Raw genomic sequence first — 19,844 nt, 5'->3', positions numbered from 1 at the left:
TTTGTAGAGTGGTGCATGTGGAAGGAAGAAACCATTCGATTTCTGTGAAGCTCTGGGTAAAGGTCCGGTTTTCAGTCAAGGTAGCATCATCCACCCTGCGGAGTCATAATGGCATCTGTTCATCATCTAACAAAACGATGGTCAAACAAACATGAACACGATGCGACACAAAGTGCACAGTGCACTTTCGACAGGGATGATGATAATGAGTGTCTTGAGAATGTAATGCTTTTCAAGCTAAGATAAGGACCCACAGCTAGATATCTGCCTGTATACGGTTTTTCTTCGTGTAGCTTCACATCAATTTCTACTGCAGTCGCAGCAACAGAAAATGTGTGCTGTCAACCTTGAATTTTATTTGAAGCATTCTATATGATTGTTCATATTGTCGACATGTTTCCAAGGTTGTTTTTTTTTTTTAACAAATTCCTCACTTATCTATGTGAATGTGGCTACTCCCTTGCTTTGCTGTTTCCCACCATATGTTACAGAATGATTTAAACACAAATGTAATCGCTGCAGTCTTTCATTTCATCTAGGTAACAGCTTTTTTTCTTGTTCCTACTTGTAGTATTTTATGCCCGGAAACGTAGAGACCCGCTTATTTGAAATGCTACACTTTACTGTCTTACATATTTAGTCTGTCACTTTTATGAGTTGCCTCAATGCCAGGACATAAAAGTGCAGTTGCAGTGAAGGGCTTCACATTTTAACTGTCCAAAGCTTGAATGTGTGGTTTGATCAAGAAACCGCACACTTTACGCGTGCGTGTCTAGCTCTTGATTAAGCTCATTATCTTGCCATAGAGACTTCTTGCAATGTCTAAGAAGAATGTCTGACATCAAGCCTTCCTTGTACGGACTCCCTTCAAGCAACGGTGTTCTTTCTCCTCAAAGGTGAGAGACTTACTGATTAAATTCCTCAGAGAGCCATTAGAGCCGGCGACCTGTCCCACTCAGCTACCGGCAGAATCCATCTTGCAAATTCAGAAGGTGGACATCCCCGTCAAGGCTGCCACAGCCTTTATTACACCCTGATGTCAGAAACGAGTGAAAAGTATGTAGCTAACCACTCTGGACACTCTTCTCGAAAAACTCCTCCAATAACAGAAATGGGACACCAGTGCTTGCCACAGGTCTCATATCAGTAGGGTTTGATTAGTCACGTTTGACATCCCCCCCCGACCCCCTCTTAGTTGTGCCCCATTGGTTATGTGTACCTCCCTGCGGTAGCTGGGAATGGACAGGTTGTTATTGTAGCTTTGACATTTGCAAATTCCTCCTCAATGTTGAGCCAACCACGCAAGAAGCCTCAAGACAGTTCTGATGGAAGTATTGATGGAAAATCCATAATCCATAAATGTTTGGTCAGTGTTGCTCCAATGCAAACCCATGTTTAATAACTAATATACTTTTTCCATGTGAAATTCTCCCATGAATGTTGATATTACAGGTGTGTTCACACTTGACGTGAAGGTTTTGCTCAGTTAGAACAACTTGGTAGTCTGGTTGTTTCTACAAATGTTAACGTCATTATACAAACTTGTTGGCACTAAACGGCAAAACGAGACCTGTTGACGTTGTTTGTTGGTGCACTGGCCAATTCCTGATTCATGGAAGATACAGACAACCATAATGTGTCGTTCCCTTGATGCGCTACTAATTCAAACAGTCAATATAAATTCCACAACTTTATTCAGATCCTCACCAAAATTGAAATTAAGTTCTCACTTGAGGGCAGTACAGTTGACGTGGTAAGCACATCTTTGTCATAGTTTGGCGGTTCAGGGTATGAATTTAACGCTCCAGCCTGCAGGTGTGGCGTTTGCATATTTTTGTTGTGCTTTGATACGGGTACTCCTTGGGGAAAAAAAAAAAAAAGAAACACATTCCAAAAACCTGCATGTTAAATTATTTGAAGACTAAATTCTCCATAGGTGTGAATGTGAGTGTGAATGCTTGTTTGTCTATATGTGCCCTGGGATTGCCCGATGACCAGTCCAGGGTGTACCCCGCCTCTCGCCAAAATTAATCTGGGATGGATTCCAGCTCCCCCACGACCCTCATGAGGACTAGCAAGAAATGAATTGGTTCTGCTTTGGTCGCTCAACCACAGGACCAGCCCTCGAAACACAGTTACATGAAAATCATGTTTTTCTATTTGTTGCGTAATCCTGCCAACAATATCTGTCCTAAATCATACTATTTACTGAAAATAGGGAAACATGAAAGTTGCTCGTGTCAAAACATTCGCACTGTACTGTATGTTCCCAAGATGTATAAAAATTGAAAAAATACTGTAAAAGTCAAGTTTGACAGTGCATTTGATAAGATTTAACATAAATATGTACAATAACCCTGTTGGCATACAGTATTTTGATTGTTGTACTTTGTTGTTGTAACTTGTTATCTACGATTGGTTTCATCTGGCCTTGTAAACCACACCTACTACTGCTGTGTTAGCCAATCAGCTTTCAGCCCACCACTACAGAAAATGTTTAACTCCAGCTATGCCTGATCCAACAAGACTCTGACTTCTTTAGTTAGCCTACAGCTACTTTTCTTTTCATCTTTTGGTTTTCCCTTTATGCGTTTCAAGCAAAGCAAAACCCCGAACAATCTTCTGATTGAGGAGTATCTGTAACTTTTGCACAACCGACATTCTCCCAGATTATCGCACTACTCGTCACTTTAAACCGCATACACTCCTTGAAGTCTCAGCGCCCTTTGCACAATGGTCATTGCACCGGACTATTGCAATATGAGTCATTCGAACTGCTCTAAGTGCTAGAGGACTATGCATCTTTTTGCACAATTGTTTTTTGTCAATGTCTTTATGTCTCCAAAGTGTTCTGTAAATTGACTGTCTGTTGTACTAGAGCGGCTCCAACTACCGGAGACAAATTCCTTGTGTGTTTGGACATACTTGGCAAATAAAGATGATTCTGATTCTGATTCTAATCTTTCTCTTGCTTCCTTTCTGCCTCCCACGCTGAACACGAATTTCTGTATTTTGGTCCTTTTTCAAAGCCTTAATATTGTCCTCAGTTGTGAGTTAATCAGAATGAATTAACCTAAAGATGGAAGCTGTCTTTACTTTCCCTTTGCCAAACAGGAAAGAATGCGCCAAAACAAACAGCAACTGAACAAAGAATTTTTCATTGTGCTTGGTAAAGGCCGAAGAGTAGGTCTTGACCCACAAAGCAGCATATATTTTTTTTACACGGAGCAAATACAAGGTGTCTGAAGGACAGGACTGATAATGAGTATTAATGGCTGCCTGACTGAATGAGTTCATGACAAATGCACTAGGATTAGATTGAAAATGATTGATTTTGCTAATTCGGTGAATCAGTGCTCACTTGCAAAAAAACAAACTCAGTCGTGTCGATAGTGCTCGCAAGACGTCTGGCCAGACAAGTGTGTCGAGTGGTCTGTGAGTACCTACAAATTTTCCGGACTATTAAATGCTCACCGGTTTCCTGGAATTCCCAGAAGATCATAAATAACTGTTGGGTCATCACCTTGAACATAATGCATCAACAGAAATGACCCTTCAGATGAACATCTGTGGGCCATATTGGACTGACTCAGTGATTAGCACTAAATGCTAATGTGGTGCAAGTGGGACTTGGAGCTGGCCAACCATTAGAGCAAAACCTGAAATGACAGGAAAAGGGAAACATTTATTTTTATGTCACAAATGATCAACTTTTGGCATAAAAACTCTTTTTATGGCTATTTATCACAATTATCATTTGCAAAAACAAACCAACAGCAAAAAAAATTCTTTCATCACATGATGTGTTTGCTACAGTGGACCTTTGCAAAATGCCAAATAATCTCAAATGGTTCATCCTAAAATTACAAACAATAACAACAGCAAAAAGTGTTTACTTCCTAGGTATTAAGTGTTACTGTAAAATGGTAGATTTATTTCTGCCAGAGTGACGTGCTAATCAATCAGAGATTGTGTGTTGTGACTGACATTTAGAATGCCCAGTGGAGGTGTCTTGAGTGGAGGTGGCCATCCCAACAAGCATAAAGCCCAAATAATACAACAAACAGGCACACTCTCATAGCTACAGTAACATGTCTGGCCACAATTTTGCAGTCATTTAAGGATTCAGTGCAAAAGTTTAACAGTCACATACAGAACCCTCAGTTGTTAGGTTTCTCCATACTTGGTGGATCTAAGGTTATTTTATTTCTCTGATGTGATCTACTGGCCGCCTTTTACTTCACAGAAAATTAAAAACTAAAGGTGGCAGCCCATTGCTCCCAAATTGTGGAATGGACTTCCATTTGAAATAAGCAGTTGCTCATCTGTATACAGATTTAAAAAGGAGGTAAAAACAGATTTGTTTGGGCAGGCATTTGTGTAAAACTTGATTGTTTTGCTTTTTCCCCTCCTTTTCTTAGCTGCATAATGTTTGCGATTCAGTATTTTAACCATGTAAAGCAGTAGTGAGGCCAGCCCTATTTTGGGAGGGCTTGCCTTACTTAGCCCAACCTATGAATTTGTACTCAAATTCATTTGAATAAAATATATATATTTTTTTGAATTTATTTATTTATTTAGAAACAAAGTTCTGTGGTGATGCTTTAGCCTTGACAAAAGGTTAAACATTGTGAAAATCAGTTGAGAAATGAGCAAGTTACGACTTAATTTCAGTGTCCATGCATGGCCCTCTAGGGGGCACGACGACCTCCCCAACATGGCCGCCACGTAGGCACGTTGGGTCGTACGGCTGCTATAGCACGCTGGCTTTCTCATATCTATGGTCAGAACCGCTACACACGTTTCCAGCTGCGTTAACACTAATGACCAGGTAATGCTTGATTTACAACCCTCACACAATTTACAAAATGAGAGTAGAGTTGACCACACGGCGATGCTTCAATGTCTCCTGTTGAATTGCACTATGTTATGTGTTAGCACTTTAAGGCTTGTAATGGTGTGTACTGCGTAGCTATTAGCAAATAAGCTAATTAGTCACTTGGAGCAATCGCTAGCTAATTGAATAGCAGCGAGTTTTGCCCAGTGTATCTGATATGATATGAAATGTCTCCGTGAAGTATCTTATGCCAAGATAGGGCGTGTTCATACGTGCTGTTTTGGGCACCGAAAAAACTTAAAATATTACCAAGAATATTTTATTTCTAGTCAAAACTAATTAAATTAGATGCATCACGTAAAAAAATAATAATTGCCAGTGGAGTATATATGTATAAAACATTTTCCCCTGGCAAACTTTTGGTTTTCTTATTTCAAGTAAAAATTAGCTTGAAACAAGTGACAATTGTCTGGTTTTTGCAGTGTGGGTGGTTTTTTTTTCAGTTAAAAAAAAAAATGCTGGCAGTATCCGGTCGTTTTCATTGCCATATCTACAGGTGGTAAATCTAGTTAAATGATAGTTTACGACAAGACACCTTATAAAACAATGTCTGCTTTTCAATAGATGAACATATGCTTTTTTTTTTTTTTAAAGAAGTCACCCAGGTGCAAGTGAGAGACTGTAAAAAATACATTTTGCATGATAATGAGTTTGTCTTTGTTGCTTTTTTGTGTAGCGTTAGGGTTCAACTTATTTTTTTCTTTAATAGAGCTAGAGACTAGCCAAAATGTTTTTAATATTCCTTTCCTCTTAACTGAAATACCCATATTTTATTCATCCTGTTACAAAAGGGCTGTGCTTTTCTAACAATAAACCATACTTTTATAATATATTGAATAAATAGATAATAATAATAATATAATTATTTTAATAATAATCTATCCAGGTTCGTTTATTGCTGCTGTCTCGTTCTATGATGTCATTTACGGTCAAAGCGAGTACCGCTACGTGCAGAGTTTTAAAAATGGCGGCAAAGACCTTAAGTAACTCAGTGAAGTTTCTTAATCTAGCACCTTTTAAGAGAAGAACGTGAACACAGTGGCTTTGTATCGCAGCACCCCATGAAATGTCGCACACTGGGCCCAGGTGATCTTTCAAGAATAGCTACAGAGGTGAGATAGATAGTGTGGTGTAAGTCTTTACAATGTATTTAATCATTATCGTGCTATATGCAGCAAAATGCAGCCCTATGGGGGGCACAAGCCAGTGCAAACTGGAGGCCGGTCCCAAGCCTGGATAAATGCAGAGGGTTGCGTCAGGAAGGGCATCCAGCTTAAAACTTTGGCAAACAAATATGAGCGTTCATCCAAAGAATTCCATACCGGATCGGTCGTGGCCCGGGTTAACAACGTTCGCCACCGGCGGCGTCCACCTGCAGGGCGCCGGTGGAAATTCAGCTACTGTGGGTCGAAGTCGAAGAAGAGGTGGAAAGCGGGTTCTTCGGCAGAAAGAGAAGAGGAAAGCACAAAGCCTAGAACTGAATTTGGGGACTTTGAATGTTGGGACTTTGACAGGAAAATCTCGGGAGTTGGCTGACATGATGATTAGGAGAAAGGTTTATATATCGTGTGTCCAGGAGCTATGCCCCACAGGTAGAATGTGACCTAGAGGTGAAAAGAGACATTCTGGAAGGAGCTAGACGAAGTAGTTCTGAGCATCCCAGACAGAGAGAGAGTCGTGATTGGTGCAGATTGTAATGGACAAGTTGATGAAGGAAATAGGGGTGATGAAGAAATGATGGGTAAGTACGGCATCCAGGAAAGGAACTTGGAGGGACAAATGGTGGTACACTTTGCAAAAAGGATGGAAATGGCTGGAGTGAACACTTTTTTCCAGAAGAGGCACGAACATAGGGTGATCTACAAGAGCGGAGGTAGAAGCACGCAGGTGGATTACATTTTGTGCAGACGATGTAATCGGAAGGAGGTTACCGACTGTAAGGTAGTGATAGGGGACCAGCTTGTTCAATAGAATTCTAGCGGGTGAGCAGATGCCTGAGGATTGGAGGAAAAGTGTGCTGGTGCCCATTTTTAAGAACAAGGGTGATGTGCAGAACTGTGGGAACTATAGAGGAATAAAGTTGATGAGCCACACAATGAAGTTATAGGAAAGAGTAGTGGAGGCTAGACTCAGGATAGAAGTGAGTATTTGTGAGCAACAGTATGGTTTCATGCCTAAAAAGAGTACCACAGATGCATTATTTGCCTTGAGGATCTTGATGGAAAAGTACACAAAGAAGGTCAGAAGGAGCTACATTGTGTCTTTGTAGATCTAGGGAAAGCCTATGACAGAGTACCCAGAGAGGAACTGTGGTACTGCATGCGGAAGTCTGGAGTGGCAGAGAAGTATGTTAGAATAATACACGACATGTATGAGGGCAGCAGAACAGTGGTGAGGTGTGCTGTAGGTGTGACAGACGAATTTAAGGTGGAGGTGGGACTGCATCAGGGATCAGCCCTGAGCCCCTTCCTGTTTGCAGTGGTGATGGATAGGCTGACAGATGAGGTTAGACTGGAATCCCCGTGGACCATGATGTTTCCAGATGACATTGTGTCTGCAGTGAAAGCAGGGAGCAGGTTGAGGAACAGTTAGAAAGATGGAGGCATGCACTGGAAAGCAGTGGAATGAAGATTAGCCGAAGTAAAACAGAATATATGTGCATGAATGAGAGGGGTGGTGGGGGAAGAGTGAGGCTACAGGGAGAAGCGATAGGAAGGGTGGAGGACTTTAAATACTTAGCGTCAACCGTCCAGAACAATGGTGAGTGTGGTCAGGAAGTGAAGAAACGGGTCCAAGCAGGTTGGAACAGGTAGAGGAAGGTGTCAGGTGTGTCATGTGACAGAAGAGTCTCTGCTAAGATAAAGGGCAAAGTTTATAAAACAGTGGTGAGGCCAGCCATGATGTACGGATTAGAGACAGTGGCACTGAAGAGACAACAGGAAGCAGAGCTGGAGGTGGTGGAAATGAAGATGTTGAGGTTCGCTTTCGGAGTGACCAGGTTGGATAAAATTAGAAATGAGCTCATCAGAGGGACAGCCAAGGTTCGATGTTTCGGAGACAAAGTTAGAGAGAGCAGACTTAGATAGTTTGGACACATCCAGAGAAGAGATTGTGAGCATATTGGTCGAAGGATGATGAGGATGGAGCTACCAGGCAAGAGAGCTCGAGGAAGACCAAAAAGAAGGTTGATGGATGTCGTGAGGGAAGACATGAGGGCAGTTGGTGTTCGAGAGGAGGATGCAGGAGATAGGCTTACATGGAAAAGGATGACGCGCTGTGGCGACCCCGAAAGGGACAAACCGAAAGGAAAAGAAGTGCTATATTGCAACAAAGTGGGGAACATGGTTATTAGATAGATAGATAGATTATTTTATTCATTCTGTGAGGAAAATGTCTTTGTCACACCAGCAGTCAGTGTATCCGTAATGTATCGTAATCAATGTCTATTCCTTGGTATTATGCGCCATCTAGTGGTGACGATGAATAGCCCATCTTAAACAGAATAGCATTGCCCTCAATTCTTTTCTTCCATGAGGTGGTTTGTCATTGACAGCATGTAAACTTATGCATGTGTTTTGAAGTTAATTAAGGGACCGTTTGACGGTATATTTGACAAATTATTGTATTGTGGCCTGTAACCACACTGCAGTGATGGTTTCGGGCCACAATACATTGTTGTTATAATTCCTAAACCAAGACTTGAAGCGCTTTGTTTTGTTTGACAAAATATTTAGTTGCTGATGGGATTTGCAGTTTATACTAGATGATTATACATCACCACCAATTGCCTCGCCTAGTCACAATAGGTGTTGATTTGCCTTTGTACATAACTTTATGTTCCCATGTTGAATTACTTTGAGTTTGTTTATGCATGAGATATGTGAGCTTAGCATTTGTTTATGTGTCCTGAGGCATCTTAACATACTGCCAGACGTAAAACCAGTCTGAGTGGAGACTGTAAATATCGAGAAAGAATGTTTCAGTACTGTTGGTGGAGCGACAGCCAGAGGAACCTTGTTTTAAAGTAATTTGGGGTCGGAGATAAACAAGGACACTCACCCCTTAAGAATATTTAGAAGTAAACGAGTACTGTGATGGTTTAAACATGTTGTGCTTACACAATACATATTTTCCAGATGGTTCTAACTCTAGCCGATGTGGCCCAAAAGAAAGCTCCATAGGCTTTTTCATCTATCAGCGTACCTTTTATTCAGCACCTGTCTGCGCTACGCTACCTGACATCATCAAGAATATGACACTCTACCATCTGCATCCGATCACGAGCATCCAACCAATGAATAGCTTCTTTCACAGCGTGTGCACTTTTTGATAAACAATTCCAAAAGGTCCGCACGAATGGAACGAAATGAGAACACATGAAAAAGGTCTGGTTTAATAATCAGGTTAAACAGATGTCTATGGCTTCGCACCAAGCGGGGATAGTATTGGGGAAATAAGTACAGCATATCTGAGCTCAAAAGGCTCCCAGTGGGCAGGATGCTTCATTTGTTATGAGCATGAAATGAGTGGAACTGATCTTCTTTGCCAGAGCTCATTTTTATCATACCATAAACGAGTACTTGAAGCTGATGTGCTCTATCTTTCAGATTCATCAGTCTAAGATGAGAGTTGTAGGATACATCCGTGAGAAACTACTACAACAGATTGTTTAGAATGGATGAGTCTGGCTCGTAACTCTTGTGCCATGGACAAAGTAATGCAAGCATGTCAGTGCTACTGATGCTTCAAATGAGCAAGTTGCAGAGCGTTTGCATCAAGTTTTCCCAGTTATAAAAATACAGTGTAATGGCAAGCCTGCCTGTGGTGTGCTAATATTATTTCACAGGCCATTAACCCTCAGTGTGTGGTACATGCATGAAAATACATGACATTTGTGGAATATGCGGCTGCTGGTGTTCTCATACTGAGGCTATATTTATACGTGATTCGAAGGACCCAGTTCTTTTTTTCTTCTCCCAAGTGGCTCAGTTTGGATGCATGCTATAACCGTGTAAATAGAAGAAAACACTTTTTATTTATGCATTTATTTATTTATTTAGCGACTGAGCTCACAGAATGGACAATGAGACGAATACTGTACATGGACAATGTCATGCATATGTTTGTTTTTGTTTAGTTTTTTCCCGTGTCCTAGTGGTCACTCTGCCTCACATTTTCAGTCTCTGCTTCGGCCCTCCTGTGTGCATTTTGTATGGGTTTTGTCTGGGTACATTCTCCCAAAACATGCATGTAAGAATAGAATTGAAGACTCTTAATAGGCCGTAGGTGTGAATGCAAGTGTTCATGGTTGTTTGTCTATATGTGCCCTGTATGTCACTGCTTACCTGTCCATGGTGTTTCCCATCTCATGACCAAAATCACCAAGGCACCTATTACACATTAGAATCATCTCATAGCACGTCGACAAACAGAAATTGCACAAAACGCATGAATACTGAAGTAATGATTATTTTCTTTCAATATACTCACAAATTCCAATTTCCACCTTAAACTGATGGAGGGCTTTTATGTTGAGTCCTGCGGGGTACGGATGTTGCAACATGCAAGACTTCCAAGAATTGGTTGTCTTCACTTTGCAGAGCCACCGATGTGCTCCAGCACCCCCGCGTCTCTAGTGTGGATAAGCGTTACAGAAAAATGGATGGATGGAAAATAATAGTAGGGTCCCCAGTCCTACTATATACCTCAGTTGTAGCTCATCAGCAACTTGCCCCACCCTGAATAACCAGCTGGACCACGTGGCGGTACAAACTCAAGCTGCTCTCATCTTGTTAACCAATAGTAATTATTATTATTAATAATAAATTGGGTTTAGTTGTTGCTCAAATGGCCTTGTGACAGTCTTTGCTTATTGGTTGGCCACATTGTATTTTTCTTTGTCTGGTCTTATTTCCTTTCTTGAGTTGTTTTTTTTTTTTTAAGTTTGAACACAGTTCAAAACTACACATTGGGGGGGAAAAAAATACTAAAATGTCATAAAGCTCACTTGTATGGGTTCAAAACTTCATCTGGAGTCTTTGTTTCACCCATTACAACCTTGCAGTCACAATACCATATGTGACCAAATAGTTTTTAAAAATGATAAATTGTGTTGTGCGATTTTGAATAGTGCTATCATTTCCCCCCCCCACACCTTGTTAAAATGTGTTGAGCCACCCTTTTTTTACCATTCATCACAGAATCCAACACAAGCGCCCAAAGCTTTTAGAGTACTGTATTTGCTTTTCCATGCATATTCCCATGTGGGCATCGCTCATTCTGAATGCATTATATGTCTAGCATGTCGTTGTTTGACACTTCGCAGAAGACTGTATGACCAACCCAGAGCCAAGCAAATTGCATAATTTTACTTCTTGTGTGCCTCTTAAGACTATTTTGTTTATTTAAAAAAAAGTGGCCATATGTTACATGCAGTGTTTTAGCCAAACATTACAATCTTGCTATCATTTTCAAATATTTGCTCTGCCAAGGGATTGGTAAATAGTTTTTGCTGGTTTGAAGGCCATACATTGCAGGAAAATAATATAGCAGCTTCAATGTTAACATATTTCAAACTGTTTCTCATTTTCTCAAGTCTTGCACTGTATTTTGAAACAAGGTCCCATCTACCAGTGTGTATGGTATTTACCACTTATTTTCAACTACCGTGCCTTGCTCAGACCTTTAATTACAGAAATATTATGATCCCTTGGTCCGATAAGAATACAATAATTTCATTTCTCATTACTACATTTAGCCAAGAGAGTAAATCTGAATTATCTTATAGAAGGTTTTGACATGGTTTTGGCATGCTGTCTGTTACTGACACTGCAGACATGCCAAGAACCACTGTGAGGTGTGAATATGGCCAACCGTGGACCCCAGATTAGATGCAACAAGAAGTGAGCACTCAAACAGACTTCATCAAACCAAAACAACACCTAAGCATAGAAACAAATCCTCCCATCCATCCATTTTTGATACTGCTTATCGTTGTTAGGGTCGCGGATGTGCTAAAGTCTATCAAAGCTGACTTCAGGTGAGAGCAGGGTGAACCCTGCTCTGGAGGCCAGCCAGTTACAGGGCACATATAGACAAACACAGACAAACAAGAATTCATACTCACGTTCACACCTAAGGACCATTTCGAGTCTTCAATGAACCTACCGTGCATGTTTTTGGAGTGTAGGAGGAAACCAGAGTACCTGCAGAAAACCCACGGGGAGAAAAATGCAAACTCCACACAGGAGCCCAGATACGAAACCACGACCTCTGAACTGTGACACTGCCGTGCTAACCACCAGGCACCATGCCACCCGTGGAAACAAATACAAAAACAAAAATCAACAACAAAAAAAGTTTGATGTGAAATCGCCAAGGAAATAACCAGAAATTAAAAAAAGAGTTGGATGGAGCCAGAGTCGAAGAAAGACTAATAAATTACAAAACCATGCACATATTCAACCTACATAAGACAACACCAAAAGAATCGGGCATGAATTATTGGTCAACGATGCATACCATAATCATCAAAATGACATTACTCATTGATTTTTGGCCTGTGAGATGAAAATTCTTGCATTCTGGGTGTCAATGAAAGTGTAACTGCTGGATTAAGCGTAGATTGATTGGTCCTGCCTAGACAGCTTTGCGTAGGGATGACGTGTTAAAAAGGTCGACTGTGTGTGTGTGTGTGTGTGTGTGTGTGTTCACATGTGAGCTGTGTTGAATAAATGAAGTCTGTGTATACTCTCCAAAATTCGTAACAGCAATTCAATAGTAACACGTTTCTTTGGGGAACACGTACATAAATTACTCGTTGTATGTGCTCTGCTAATTGTGAGGGGCTGGTCTCAGCCAAAAATCCAGGGCCATTTTTTTTTTTTTATTTTGTCTCAGTCCAGGCTTGGCCAGGGGTAAGGATTTAAATTAATAGTTAATTAAGATAAGCCGAAACATACAGTAACCTCTAACAGAATTACTTCCAATTACTTTATTAAACTATGTTAAACCAGAGACACAGTTGCCATCCATATGTGACTTTCAACGAGATAGAAGTGAATGGATTTTTATTCAGCTCCTTTTGTGCTTTAAATTTGAATCACATTTTTTTTTTTTTTTTAAAGTTGTAAGAGTATGTATTCAACAAATTTCCTTTCTATTTCTTCAATAACGCCTGTTGAAAAGTACACTCTGCTCACTCACTTGGTTTGTTTCTGTGTTGAAATAAAAACACTTTTCACACTTGTCATTCCTTTGCCAATTCAAGACCAACCTCACACTCCTAATTACACACTCATTCATCCACTTCACAAAGTCTTCTCCCGCTCTTGTCTCAGAGCGGCGCCTGGCAGGATTGCCGTGAGAGGGTCCTCATTATCGGAGCAGAGAGCAGTTTGGGACTGGTTCTTCAAACGCAAGTTTAGTAACTGCTTTGCTCGCAGAGCTACAATTGACATTGGAGTGTCCCTGTGGGTGGGGGGGTGCACTAAAGCTGAATAATGCAGCCGACTGTGGGAAGAAAAGTGTAATAAGTTTCACCTGAATGCCTCCACTCCACCAAACACCATAGATTTGTCATTCACAGGCATCAGACCCCCCTGTATTGAGAAAAGGAGGCCTGCAGGGATCTTGCACTAATGAGGAAGCAGGCACTCATTACAAACCTCTGCATGTGGAGCATTTCTCTTAACTAGGACCAGTCACCAATCACTTTCAATTTATGATGCAATTATTCTAATAACAGCCCACCAAACTTGTTGTCTGCCTCCTTCTTCTCCTACTGGAGAAAAGCGTCACTATAGACATTCAGAGCTGTCTGTCCATCAAAATAAACTACCTCACATAAAGGGGCGGCCCAAAGCAGATGCAACAGCAAGAAATAAGTCAAACACTCAAACAGAGCAATCAAAAATATTTTCATTAGCAACACGAATATCCATCCATCCATTTTCTGTAGCGCTTATCCTCACGAGGGTCGCGGGCGTGCTGGAGCCTATCCCATCTATCTTTTTGGGGCGAGAGGCGAGCTACACCCTGAACTGGTCGCTAACATGAATATAGCAATTCAAATTGACAAAATGTCAACATTACAAATGCATCATATCCGTTTCATTTATGATGCAATGCACACCAATCAAATGCGCACATTTTATATTTTGTCCAATGAAAATCTCCAATTTGGGCAGGTGGTCTTTATATCAAAGAACAATTTGAATTTTTGTTGTTTTTAATTGATTGTGAATCTGCATATTCTTTTATAGTCGATATTGGAATATTGCGCCGCTTCTTACCACTGCGTGCATTCAATTGGATGAAAAGTAAAGAGTTTGCAATCATTTTTATTTTGCTGATTGTCATTTTTTTGTTTTAATAAGTGGAGAAACCTTGAATGCAATGTTCTGAACTGGTGACTTGGCGTAAAAGGTATTTTTACTGGACAAAGTATGATTGATATATATATATATATATATATATATATATATATATATATATATATATACATCCTTAGTAAAACTATGATTATTTTTCTAATTACGGTGTAGACTAGGAATGCACTGGTGTAGACGAGCACCATGTGTCCCACTGGGCATCCACCAATAGGTCACGACACTGTATGTACACAGTGCAGTATGTATAGTGTGTACAGCAAAGGTTTTGCAACAAAACAATCAGGTTTAAGGCCAAATCTGCTTAAAAATGGAAAACATTAAATGTCAGTAAACCCTCCATTGTCTTCAGCCTCTATAAAATAGTTACTTTTGTTTGGCTCAGATCATAATCAGATATTTTTCCCTTTAGCTCAGTACTTCTTTTATATATTCATTACTGTATGTATCATATATGTTTTTCATTTATTATGTCAACTATTGCATGGTAGCTGTACATTATAGTGATATGAAAGTTGTCTGTGGCTAAGATCCTAACTGTACTTCATACCCCAAACAGATGCAAGGACTTTTTCTGTAGCACCCAGTCTATACGAAGAATTATTTTTGGCTTGACAGTACACATTAAACCTTTTTCATTTAGCTTTAAGTACTATTTGCCTTGTCCGAATGGTGGGATTGAGCCCATTTTCTTGTCATTCACAGATAGACTGCAGTAACAGCCGTCTTTGTTTCAGAGCAGACCAAACGTCTGCAACTTGACAGCTAATACAATCAACAGTATTTTTCTCTTTATGAAGCCTGTAATTATCTTATAATTGACATAACAGTGCCCACAATGTGAAAACAAATAGGGCAACCATGTTTACTCTTGGAAATGTGTCTATCAAGATATAGAGATGAATATTTTTGCCTCCCAAACTGATGATTAATTAATGGTCACCCTACAAAATCAACATAATGAAGAGATGGTAAGAAACCAATAAACTAAATCTCTCTGTGCATGAAGTATGTGGCCGCAGTGGCCGCTTTCACACTCAATTTTTTCACTCTACTTTGGCGTATCAAAGCTCTGACAAAAGGTCCGACTTTAATTGTGACATTACGGAATACCCCGCCTCTCTTCCAGCTCTGATACTATCCTCGTATCTGGCAAAATCGCTGCATCGAATCCCCACATCCCATTCTCTTCCCAGCCACAATAGCATATTTGTTGGGCCTTATTTTATAATAGACTAGAATTCACAAATTCACATTCAACAGATTTTATAACGTGCTATGTAGAAAAATTGGGGGAAAAAAACAATCTGTTTGGGGATCAAGTCTCTTGACCATGGTAAACGATCAAACACGTAATCCTAATATATAAACCGATCCTGAATTATCTCTATGTCTATTAATTAGCTATGTGTGCTGCTTTTATTGTCTGTTTAGGAAATGACACCATACGCAGTGCTATGTTACAGAGGCAATTCTTTCCATTTTCAGTTGAGTGTTGCAATTTGTGTATTCCGGCAAAAACTGCCCACTTTTTCATCCTGAATTCTTCACAAAAAGGTTGAATCTAGTTTCAGGGCTCTTAGTCCAGAAATGATCTTAAAAGCCTAATTAAATAGGAGGCCATGGCAATTTTGACAATTTGTCATCTGGCAAAGTAGCACTGATTTGCAAAATTTTGAAAAAGTTGAATCTCCCCTTCAGGGGCCCTGACTTGTCCCAGAAATGTCTTGAACAGTCCTTTTTAGCTAGTTGCCATTTTTTGTTGAGTCAAGCCAAACATGGAGCCCCCTATTTTTAGTCAGTAAGCCAATGAAATGGATAAATAATAATAGGATAATACAGTATTGTTCTTCTTTTCACAATTGCAACTTGTTTTATGTTGCTATTTGTTTATATGCTGTAATTCTGGTGCAACACAGACAAATGTCAACTAACTTAGGCTATCAGGATTTCAGGGGTGAATTTTAAAATAAACATGTAATCACCGATACCCTTTATTCAGTTTACTTTTGGACAATAGCAATTTCCAAAATCTATTTTCCTAATAATCATTCCAAAAAAAAACATATACTTTTCTTTCTGGCATAAAAAGAAGGCTCCACATCAGTGCTCATTTTGGACAGAGAAATAGGAGTTGAAGTAAGTAAATAAGGAATTGTGGCTGGCTAGCACTCCATTCATAAGCGCTCTCAAGCCCACGACGTCAGGTGAGTTTATAAACAATCAGAAATAAGTCCCTTAGCAGCATGTGGTCATTGTAAACAGCATCCCCCTGATCATCCTGTCTTGGTCACATGCTGTCTTTTCAGTCGGGAATATCAACGTGTTGTGCTGTATGCTGGGCCAATAATCCCCTCTAATTGAATAAAGATGAAGACAAACCGCCGCGATGAAAAAGGGCAGATGGGATGTCTGCTGTTTGATTTAATGACCTCGTTGATTCATGGGTGGGGATGACACCCCGTTTTAGGACTGTGTGGGTGGCGTGTCAGAGGACAGCTTGCAAAAGTGCCCTTTTTACTGGCAAATTTCCTGCTGTGCCTCAGCATCATAAATTTCCATAAGCGAGAGGCCAGAGCCAGAGAAGCAAAGTGAAGAATAGGAAATAAAAAGGAAAGGAAAGCAAATTGGCTCGTGGCTATTTCGAGTGCTCAACAAATACTACATGGGTGACATAGCATATATCCTCAAATAGTTGCCTCTGCTCCAATAGACGCGTGCCTCAATTAGTCATTTGGTGCATTGTCCACTTGAATAATAAAAACGAGAGGCCTCCTATCCCCGACCCCCATTGTAACACAAAGGTGGCAATTGAAATTACAAATACACAGGTATCTATGGCAGCAATGTGTAGTGACATGACAGGCAGAACCATTAACTGTTCTTCCTCTAAATGGCAGAAGGTACAAAAGTTGACATAACAAGAGAATAAGTCATGGCTTCCTGCAAGGAGATCAGCTTTGTGTTCAATTAAACAGACCCAGATTTCATACTATGAGTATGGTAAACCGATTTGTGAATAAAATTGAGATGAGATCATCATTATCCAATACAGTTATTCAAACTTTTTGTCTCATTTTTGTTTGGTGGTGTGCTGTGATAATTTTCTAATGTAAAATGGGTGCCTTGGTGCAATAAAAGTTGGGAAAGACTGACCTATAGGGCACTCGTTCTTGGAATCCCTGCACGTACTGTACAGTGAACCCCCCTGTAGCCGCAATTCACCGTTCACTTGTTGTGTTTTGCTATTACAGCTATTTGGAAAAAAAACTCTCTATGATGCTCCAAGATGCCGCCAGAACACCCTGCTCTTTCTAAGGTGCTAGCATTGACACATCAGCGTGATGGAAGATTCCAGTAGGGGTCCAACAGGTAGGCAAGGCTCCTTGTGGGATTGACGGCGGACAAAGCCGGGTGCTAAACATCTCAAAATGATGCAGAGAAAGGTCTGAACCGCTATTGCTCAATCAAATAGCAATCAAAATTAAATCACCTACAAACCATTTATTTTAAAGGGTAATCCTGTAACATGAGTTTCAAAATATATAAAAATATTTTGGGATCATACAGTATTATGTGGCACATTAAGGATTATTTTAATGCAGGAAATTACAAACGTTTTAGAGCGTGTCCATTACGTGCAGATTTTCGCTATACACATCGGAGCTTGGTCCCAACTCCTGCAAATATGTATGTACCTGTTTATTGACTAGGCTATCCATCCATCCATTTTCCTATCTGACATGTTGCCATTTTTCACAACTTGTTGTATAAGGAAAAAGGTGCAACTGTTTTGTTTCTCCATGTTCTGATCATCAACGCTGCACAAAAAAAAAAAAAGCAGGAATAGAACTGGTATGAGGACTGCTGACAGTCAGCGTTTCTATTCACAAACAAAACAAAATCTTATCATGGTCGTAGGCCATATTTAACTTTTTTTTAATTTACTTTCTGCTTTCGCCTGGAACGATTTGTGGTTAGACTTTGTTGGCTCCGAGTGGAATAGTTTCTACTTCCCAGCAGTGCTGAATGCAGCACAAGACAAAGTACAAATGTTGATGCGCACACACACATACACGTACACAAAACCCAAGCAAAAGGAGCCTCCTCCCGTGTCTGTCTCCGCACTGTAGGTGGATGATTAATGAGTTGATCAGCATTTGGGCGTCTGGGGGAGGATATTGGGTGCTCTTTTTGTGAGTGTGTTGTCACATGTTAAAATACCAACAGGGGATTTCATTTTTATTGTCTGGACTATATAAACCCTTGGCTTACTCTGACGGCTTTGTTCATTATCTTTTAATTTGCCAATATCGCAATTTCTTTCTAATTGTAGCCACTATCAAATATACCTGGGAACACCAAATACTGTAAGTAGAAAAATATGTGGTGTTAGTCCCCCGCTTTTGCAGCTATAACACCTTGCATTCTTTCGCCAAAATGCTGGAGTGCATCACCATCTTTGTTCTTGTCTTACTTCAAATGGGGTTGAGGTCAAGGTTTTTGTATTGGTTCTTACACATTCATCTCATCTAAGTATGTCTCCATGGAACTTGCTTTACACCGTGATACAATCGGAACAGAATAGGTCCCAAAATGTTGGAAGCACACACTTGTGCAAGAGGTGTTGGCAAGATAAAGAGTTAGATTCAGGGTCTAGCCCAGCCATGATTGATGAATTAATTGATTAAGAGGTGTTCCCGTAGTGTAGTCACCATCTTTCAAGCCCTTGATGTGCAGTAAAAGAGTTGTGACATTAACTAAAGGGCAGATCACCATTCTTAGATGAGTGACACTAAAAGGAGGGTCAATTTAAAAGCAAGTCTTAGGACGTAGAACTGCTTATCAAGTTCAACAAGTTGTTTTTTTTTGTATACATATATATATATATATATATATACTAAAAAAAAGGAAGAAAATCCCTAGATGTTCAAGATTATATGGGGGCCTATTAGCTCAGTATACACACACACACACACAGATATAGACTAAACTGGTGACTGCACTGTGAAATGTCAATGGGATTCAGCAACCTCCAGCAATGAAAAGGGGTGACAGTCAAAATAAACCATTAGTCAGTTGACGTGGGGAGGGAGGTGGGTGTTTATTGCCACATTTACATAAAAGCTTGGAGGTTTAACCAAGAGGAAACACTGGCCTCCTTGGAGAATTCACTGGATTTCCACAAGCTTCAGAGTGCACATATAGTATGCATTATATATAAATAATGACGTCAAAGGCACTTTGTGGACGCCAGTCAATATTGAACTGTTGTATACGACCAAAAACATTCAACCAAATCTTTTGTTGAACTTTCTTCTTGTATTCCCATTTTCTTTTTTCTTTGCATAACTTTAAATGAGATGCCATGGGCAGCATGGTGAATGAGTGGTTGGCAAGGTCAGAGGTCAGTTTCATTCGATGTCACTTCTTTGTTCACGTGCATTCCAACCCAGGATGCGTTGGAAACTGCGAGGCAACGGCTACTGGTTAATCAAAGCCTCCGAGACAGGTCCACACTTAACCCCGAACAGCTATGCAACTGGCTGGAACTTTGT

General features: G+C 40.2%; 1 long non-coding RNA gene across 4 annotated transcripts in view; it reads left to right on the top strand.

Moving 5' to 3' along the window:
• Positions 1-4,707: 4,707 nt before the first annotated feature.
• Positions 4,708-19,844, top strand: part of LOC133478099 (uncharacterized) — a 38,624-nt gene continuing 23,487 nt past the window's right edge. For 3 of the 4 annotated variants that reach the window (XR_009788571.1, XR_009788573.1, XR_009788572.1), the window contains exons 1-2: positions 4,708-4,831; positions 17,541-17,658. This is a non-coding gene — a long non-coding RNA (uncharacterized LOC133478099). The remainder of the gene's footprint in view (positions 4,832-17,540; positions 17,659-19,844) is intronic. The other variant, XR_009788570.1, reaches the window with a different exon arrangement.

This window comes from Phyllopteryx taeniolatus, chromosome 5, assembly GCF_024500385.1.
Source record: "Phyllopteryx taeniolatus isolate TA_2022b chromosome 5, UOR_Ptae_1.2, whole genome shotgun sequence".
Classification (NCBI taxonomy): Eukaryota; Metazoa; Chordata; class Actinopteri; order Syngnathiformes; family Syngnathidae; genus Phyllopteryx; species Phyllopteryx taeniolatus.
This window is presented reverse-complemented; position numbering and strand designations above follow the sequence as displayed.